We start from the raw sequence: 8,623 nt of genomic DNA, 5'->3' as shown, positions 1-8,623 counted from the left end.
TTTAAACAGGCAGCGCACAGCCGTGCACCCGCTGTTTAACCATTTAGAAGCCGATTAGAACCCACAGGCTCTAATCAGGAAGCCTATTGGAGTCGATGGCTCTAATCAGGCACTTCCAAAACACACCCACCGCTGTTATTCAGATGGCCAGCGCTCAACTGGATAGTGGGCGGCAGCGCCGACAGTATATATACGCAATGCATGAATATATCTATTGTTGAGTGACGGGTGCAGGAGAGTAGGGGGCGGCGCTCCTGCGCCCACTATGGACGCACCGCCACTGTGCCATTGTATTCTGACAACAAGACCCCTCCGCTGTCAGAATACACTGATCAGTGCAGCAGCTGATTGGCTGCTTCCGCTGATCAAATACATTTTTTGCAACATTCCCGTTTGACAAAAGTCAATCGTTAGAGCAACTTCTGTAAAGTGGGGATGGCCATCGATGGAACGAAATCTGGCGGGTCCCTGCTAAACTGGCCAAATGTCGGTCCATCCATGGCCATCGTAAAGCTGTATTAACCCCAAAAGCAAACCATTATTATACTGCAGCTTACCAATTCTCAGGTGTGATGGATGCATTCATTTTCTATTTTAGGCTTTCTTTCTTTTATTTTCTCCTGGTGATCCTGCCAGAAAATCTGTTTTTGAAAAGAAGCTCTCCAGCATCTGTTATAGAGATGAGTCAAATAATGTAACACTGACAAGGGGGGTTACATTGTTTAGCTTTTATGTATTTATGTAAAACCCTTATCCCAAATAGAAAAAACTGTTTGCTGTAACTGATTTTAACGCTGAACTTCAGTCGTTTTTTAATCTTTCCATCTATTAAATCTTCTGCCCTTGTTTCAACTTTTGGATAGTAAAAAAAAAAATTCTGCCAGTAAATCCCTTAGGCTCCATTCACACCTAGGCGTTTTAACGCCTGAAGCCCGACGCTATTGCAGCCTAAAATACGCTGGAGGGGTGATTTAACATTGTTCTCTATGGAGATGGTTCACATCTCCACGCCGAACGCCGAAACACCGTACGCCTGAAGCTCAAAACAAGTCCCTGACCCTTTTTTTCAGGCGGCTTCGGCGTTCGGCATAGCCGACAATGTGTAAATCACCCCTCCAGCAAAAACCAAGGTTAAAAAATTACGCGTTTTGTCGCGGCAAATCGCGGTACAAAACGCCGCAATTTGACGCGGCAAATCGCGGTACAAAACGCTGCGCTAAGGTGTGAATGCAGCCTTATGCAGCCCACTTCCTGTTTCTTGTCTGGTCATTGGCCTAGGCTTATGACAGCATGCAAAGCTCTCTCTCTCTCACTCTCGTGAGAGTTTGCCAGGAAGGGGGGGGGGGGGTTGAGTCACAAGAGGGCCAATGAGAGCTGCAGAGCTGGAGGTGTGCCTCTGTGTAAATCCAGGAAATGAACAGGCAGCAGCTTCAGCTGCCCACAGTTAAAATGGTTGCAACCAGACTCAGTGGAGGGAGATTTCGGCAGCATTTTGGCAAGAATCTGGGTATATATATATATATATATATATATATATATATATATAATAATATGCAAAGTGGTTGGAGGGAAGCTTCAGAATGGCAAATAAGTTTTTATTACAAATTATGTGAGCAGACTGCAGTACCTCTTTAGACCCCATTCACACCTTCGCGTTTTGTCGCATGTAGCGCGACGCAAACAAACGCCAGAGGGACGAAAAGCAATGAAAGTCAATGGGGATGGTTCACATCTGCACGCTGATGCGCCTGACGCGCATCGCCTGTAGTCAAAAGAAGTTCCGGACCCTTTTTTGTCGCGCAATATGCGCGATATGCGCGTATTTGAGCGTTTTTGGTTTTCCATTGAAATCAATGTAAAACGCCAGATACGCGCGTATTGTGCGACAACAAGCGTTTGCTACGGGCGTTTCGTCAATAGAACTTGTCGCCCATGCAGAAGATTAAAAAAATCTACCAACATAGCAACAAGTGATGAAAAGATCATAGTTTTTCCTATTGGCTAAAAAAAAAAACGTCTAAGGCTGCATTCACACCTAGGCGTAGGCAATAGCGGCGTTTTCCGGCATTTTTTTTCGGCGTTTTTTTCGCGCGTATTCATGCTAATATGCGCGTTTGCATACAGCGTTGTCCGACGTTTTTGTACTTAGACGTTTTTTTTTTAGCCAATAGGAAAAACTATGATCTTTTCATCACTTGTTGCTATGTTGGTAGATTTTTTTAATCTTCTGCATGGGCGACAAGTTCTATTGACGAAACGCCCGTAGCAAACGCTTGTTGTCGCGCAATACGCGCGTATCTGGCGTTTTACATTGATTTCAATGGAAAACCAAAAACGCTCAAATACGCGCATATCGCGCATATTGCGCGACAAAAAAGGGTCCGGAACTTCTTTTGACTACAGGCGATGCGCGTCAGGCGCATCAGCGTGCAGATGTGAACCATCCCCATTGACTTTCATTGCTTTTCGTCCCTCTGGCGTTTGTTTGCGTCGCGCTACATGCGACAAAACGCGAAGGTGTGAATGGGGTCTAAGTACAAAAACGTCGGACAACGCTGTATGCAAACGCGCATATTAGCATGAATACGCGCGAAAAAAACGCCGAAAAAAAATGCCGGAAAACGCCGCTATTGCCTACGCCTAGGTGTGAATGCAGCCTTAATGTATTGGCTGGAGTTTGGCTTCAATTTGGTAGTGTTGTTAAATCTGCCAATATATCTAACACTCCCCACAGACTGACAATGCTGCTGTCCAGAGGTGTATCTGTTGCTCCTTCATCCAGAGCGGGGCACTCTAATACAGGAGGTGTGTTTTGGCCAGATCACCAGGCGAAAACAGAGGTGGAAAAAGCAAACTAATGCAGCCACAACATCTAATGATTGTCAACCTGTGATATATTAAGTTTTGTGTTTTAATAATATCAATAAAACCCGGCACTGGCAGTCCTGCGTTGTAGTAAAGTATGTGATATCTGCCAGCTGATTCTTTTTATCCCTATCTTGGTTTCTTCTAGAGACAGGGGCGCTCCTCTCCCTGCTCCACTTGGCATATTGCGGTCTGTATGACCTCATTAATCACCGGGTCATCTCTGCTCCAGTGCCAGGACCGTGCCTGAGAAGGCTTTCTATCACAGCGTGCCATGTAATTGGGTTTGGCGGAGGGAGTTCAGAAGTGAGCCATTCGGGCAGAAACGCCAACTCACAGGAGGCGGCTGGCAGCTGTTTTCATGTACTCCATCCATCGCCTTCTGGAAAGCGATCGTTTTCTTAGAACTGCCCAGAAATGTGTTCAGGAGAGCACAAGAAATCTTTGTTTGTTTTTTACTTCTATTTTATTTCATCCATTCTTTGTCTCTGTCTCTTTCCTTACTAGTATTATTTGTATCTATTTATCATTCTCTCTCTCTCTCTCTCTCTCTCTCTCTCTCTCTCTCTCTCTCTCTCTCTCTCTCTCTCTCTCTCTCTCTCTCTCTCTCTCTCTCTCTCTCTCTCTCTCTCTCTCTCTCTCTCTCTCTCCCCCCTCTCTCTTGCGTTCTCTCGTTCTTTCTCTCTCTCTCTCTCTCTCTCTCTCTCTCTCTCTCTCTCTCTCTCTCTCTCTCTCTCTCTCTCTCTCTCTCTCTCTCTCTCTCCTTCTCTCGTTCTCTCTCCTCTTGTTCTCTCTCTGTCTCTCTCTCTTGTTCTCTGTGTGTGTGTGTGTGTCTCTCTCGTTCTCTCTCTGTGTGTCTCTCTCTCGTTCTCTCTCTGTGTGTGTGTGTGTGTCTCTCTCGTTCTCTCTCTGTGTCTCTCTCGTTCTCTCTGTGTGTGTGTGTGTCTCTCTGTGTGTGTGTGTGTGTGTGTGTGTGTGTGTCTCTCTCGTTCTCTCTCTCTCTCTGTGTGTGTGTCTCTCTTGTTCTCTCTCTGTGTGTCCCTCTCGTTCTCCCTCTGTGTGTCTCTCTCTTGTTCTCTCTCTGTGTGTCTCTCTCTTGTTCTCTCTCTGTGTGTCTCTCTCTTGTTCTCTCTCTGTGTGTCTCTCTCTTGTTCTCTCTCTGTGTGTCTCTCTCTTGTTCTCTCTCTGTGTGTCTCTCTCTTGTTCTCTCTCTGTGTGTGTCTCTCTCTCGTTTTCTCTCTGTGTGTGTCTCTCTCTCGTTTTCTCTCTTTCTCTGTGTGTCTCTCTCTCGTTCTCTCTCTGTGTGTGTGTGTGTCTCTCTCTCGTTCTCTGTGTGTGTGTGTGTGTGTGTGTGTGTGTCTCTCTCGTTCTCTCTCTGTGTCTCTCTCGTTCTCTCTCTGTGTCTCTCTCGTTCTCTCTCTGTGTCTCTCTCGTTCTCTCTCTGTGTCTCTCTCGTTCTCTCTCTGTGTGTGTGTGTGTCTCTCTCGTTCTCTCTCTGTGTGTGTGTGTGTCTCTCTCGTTCTCTCTCTGTGTGTGTGTGTCTCTCTGTGTGTGTGTGTGTCTCTCTCGTTCTCTCTCTCTCTGTGTGTGTCTCTCTCGTTCGCTCTCTCTCTGTGTGTGTGTGTCTCTCTCGTTCTCTCTCTGTGTGTGTGTGTGTGTCTCTCTCGTTCTCTCTCTGTGTCTCTCTTGTTCTCTCTCTGTGTGTGTGTGTGTGTGTCTCTCTCGTTCTCTCTGTGTGTGTGTGTGTGTCTCTCTCGTTCTCTCTGTGTGTGTGTGTGTGTGTCTCTCTCGTTCTCTCTCTCTGTGTGTGTGTCTCTCTTGTTCTCTCTCTCTGTGTGTCTCTCTCGTTCTCTCTCTGTGTGTCTCTCTCTTGTTCTCTCTCTGTGTGTGTCTCTCTCTTGTTCTCTCTCTGTGTGTCTCTCTCTTGTTCTCTCTCTGTGTGTGTCTCTCTCTTGTTCTCTCTCTGTGTGTGTCTCTCTCTTGTTCTCTCTCTCTGTGTGTCTCTCTCTTGTTCTCTCTCTGTGTGTGTCTCTCTGTCTCTCGTTCTCTTTCTTGTTCGTTCTCTATATGATCTAACATGCAGGGCCCTCTGATTCCTCCTGTATTGAATTGTGTTGTAACTGTACTGTCTGCCCTAATGTTGTAAAGCGCTGTGCAAACTGTTGGCCCTACATAAATCCTGTATAATAATATACTATCCTATCTATCTATCTATCTATCTATCTATCTATCTATCTATCTATCTATCTATCTATCTATCTATCTATCTATCTATCTCTATCTATCTATCTATCTATCATTTTCAGTGCTGTCAATGTAATTGGGGCAATGGCATGGCCTGGGAATATAGTGGAATGTGTAGGAGGAGGTATCCCTGGGACTCTATTCTGGGTAAGGGGATTTATAAATGGAGTACGGTAAGCGTTGCGTCCAGGAACATTATTAGGAAAAGGGATGTATTAGTCTATGATGGACTAGCTGGTGACATGTTGTGCAGCTATTTTCATCTGTGATTCCTCTCCCCTCTGTACGGTGTGGAGTTTCCTTTTTTTTTTCTCTTCTATGGAAGTGAAGTTCTGGATGTGAGCAAGGAGTCTCGGGAAGTTTGTGTACTTCTGAGTATTCAGAACTCTGTAACAGGAAATGAGAATCATCCTTCTATGTCGCCCGCTGTCATGGCTGCACCACTCTTCGCTCTCTTAGATTATAGGTCTGTACTATCTCCATTCACTTCCCAAACAATAGGCCCAATTCAGAAAGTTTGAACAAAAGCATGAGGATCTTAATTTCAGCCATGTGACTTTTCAAATCTCATTGGACTCATCTGATAAGTTTTTTTTTGGAAAATAAGAATCCTTATTTTTGTGTGTGTGTGTGTGTGCCTTGTATGTGCTAAGTCTACAAGCTCAGGATCTGTCTTTAGGAATTTGCATTATTTACAGATGGAGGTCAGTTTATAGACTTTCTGGGTCTTTTCTGGCACTTTTTGATCACCTGTACCATCAGTATTTTTTGCTAGAAAAAATTTCTTCGAACCCTCAAACATTATATATATATTTTTTTAAAGCAGAGGCCCTAGAGAATACATTTGTGGGTTTTGCATTTTTTTATCTCACACGGTATTTGTGCAGCAATTAAAAAAAAAAAAAAAAGAAAACAACCAAACACTTTTTTTTTTTGTTTTTTTTTTTTAATAATGCAAAAAAGCACAATAAACAATTTTTTTTTGTAAAATATAAAAGATGAGGTTACACTAAGTAAATGCATAACAAACATTTATTTAAAATTGTGCACACCCGTGCAACAGTAACAAACGACGTACATTTTACTACCCATAGGCGACGCTTTTACAGGTTACCACTTTGGATTTACACAGGAGGTCTACTGCTAGAATTACTGCCCATGATCTGACTTTCGCAGTGAGATACCTGACGTGTGGGACGATCGCCGGTTGCATGCATGTTTCTTTTGCGCACGGGGTGACGGGGGACTTTACGTTTGAATTGTAAAAAAAATATTTTATTTTTACACTGTTGCTTTATTTTTTTATCTCTGTTATTGCTGTCGCAAGGAATGTAATCATCCTTGTGACAGCAATAGGCATGTGACAAGTATGGTTTATGGAGAGATCTGGGGTCTATAAGAGCCCCAAATCCCTCCTCTTCCCTTTAAAGGCATGCAAAACACTAAGATAAGTGTTTTTGATTGCTTTTGATTTCTTTTTTTAAATGGCGCCATTGACATCCAGGTGAACCGGAATTCATGTCAGGTCATCGTTTCCGGGTTACCATAGCCAATCGAAGCGAATTAGGGCTTTGTTCTGCTCTCCAATCAGCCGTTGGACACGCCAGCTGGTCGCTGGGGTCCCCTGGTGGGACGGGAGAGCCGGGGCGGGGGGGGGGGGGACTTTGAAGTCCAGCATACAAGTAGGTTGCTGGTTGGCAAGTGGTTAATAGAATTACAGTAAAACCTTGGCTTGCAAGCATAATTTGTTCTGGAAACATGCTTGTATTCCAAAGCACTTGTATATCAAAGCAAATTTCTCCATGAGAAATAATGGAAACTCAGATGATTCGTTCCACAACCATTTATTCATAGGTCCTTCAGTTTATAGTCCATATAAAAAGATTATAACAATGTGATAGGTTGTGTAACAATAACATTTCAATCCACAAGGGGATTAGAAGCAAAATCCAGTGACTGCAAGGTGTTTTTTCACCTTCATGCATAGGATGCATAGGATGCATGAAGGTGAAAAGACACAAAGCTTTGCAACCCTTTTAAATATAACCATATTGCTACACTTTGAGGTGCCTCTCTTCTCTTTTTATACTCAATTGTGACATGACGCTACTATATATATCTAGTATATCAAGACATCGCTTGTATATCAAGTCAAAATGTACCTAAAAATGTTGCTCGTCTTGCAAAACGCTCTCAAACCAAGGTTTTTCTGTACTTTACTATTTTGGATAGACTGAGATGTAACCCTTGTAAAGGATTTTGACATCTATTTCCCATTGGGGAGATTTCTCTTCACTTCCTGTCCAATATACTACAAAGTAAGCGAGAGGAAATCCCTCTAAAGTGAGGGAAATCTGTCTTCACCAGAACTAGTGTCCCCATAGGAAGATTTCCCCTCTATTCTTGTTCAGGTGACAACAGTGATGATGGTAAACAGGACAAGGGGAGAGGAGGAATCTCCCTAATGGGGACAGCAATAAAAACTGACAGATGTCCTAACCCCTTTCCAAATCTGAAAAAAAAAATGCCTTTCATTATACTTTACTAGCCGACCAGCCACCGTCATTATACGGCGGTAGGTCGGCTCTCCTGGGCGAGAGCCCGTAGCTATACGTCCACTTTTCGAGCGGCCACTAGGGGCGCGTGCGCACGCCCCCCGCTCGCCCCCGACTCCCGTGCGTGTTGCCGGCGGGCTCGATCGCCGCCGGGCACCTGCGATTGCTCGTTACAGAGCGGGGACCGAGAGCTGTGTGTGTAAACACACAGCTCCCGGTCCTGTCAGCGGGGGAAATGCTGATCTTCTGTTCATACAATGTATGAACAGAGGATCAATGTTTCCCCTAGTGAGGCCACCCCCCCCCCACAGTAAGAACACACCCAGGGACATACTTAACCCCTTCCCCGCCCCCTAGTGTTAACCCCTTCACTGCCAGTGGCATTTTTATAGTAATCCAATGCATTTTTATAGCACTGATCGCTATAAAAATGCCAATGGTCCCAAAAATGTGTCAAAAGTGTCCGAAGTGTCCGCCATAATGTCGCAGTACCGAAAAAAAAATCGCTGATCGCCGCCATTACTAGTAAAAAAAATATATTAATAAAAATGCCATAAAAATACCCCCTATTTGGTTTGCGCAAAAGTTATAGCATTTACAAATCAATAAACGCTTATTGCGATTTTTTTTTTTTTACGAAAAATATGTAGAAGAATACGTATCGGCCTAAACTGAGGAAAAAAAATGTTTTTTTATATATTTTTGGGGGATATTTATTATAGCAAAAAATATTCATTTTTTTTCAAAATTGTCGCTCTATTTTTGTTTATAGTGCAAAAAAAAAAACGCAGAGGTGATCAAATACCACCAAAAGAAAGCTCTATTTGTGGGGAAAAAAGGACGCCAATTTTGTTTGGGAGCCACGTCGCACGACCGCGCAATTGTCAGTTAAAGCGGCGCAGTCCCGAATCGCAAAAAGTGCTCTGGTCTTTGGGCAGCAATATGGTCTGGGGGTTAAG

General features: G+C 43.9%; 1 protein-coding gene across 1 annotated transcript in view; it reads left to right on the top strand.

Annotated features, from left to right (window-relative positions):
* VASH2 (vasohibin 2) overlaps positions 1–8,623 on the top strand; it is a 136,245-nt gene that overhangs the window by 64,669 nt on the left and 62,953 nt on the right. The window lies entirely within an intron of this gene.

This window comes from Rana temporaria, chromosome 4, assembly GCF_905171775.1.
Source record: "Rana temporaria chromosome 4, aRanTem1.1, whole genome shotgun sequence".
Classification (NCBI taxonomy): domain Eukaryota; kingdom Metazoa; phylum Chordata; class Amphibia; order Anura; family Ranidae; genus Rana; species Rana temporaria.
Note: the sequence above shows the minus strand (reverse complement) of the source record. Positions and strands in the feature narration are given on the sequence as shown.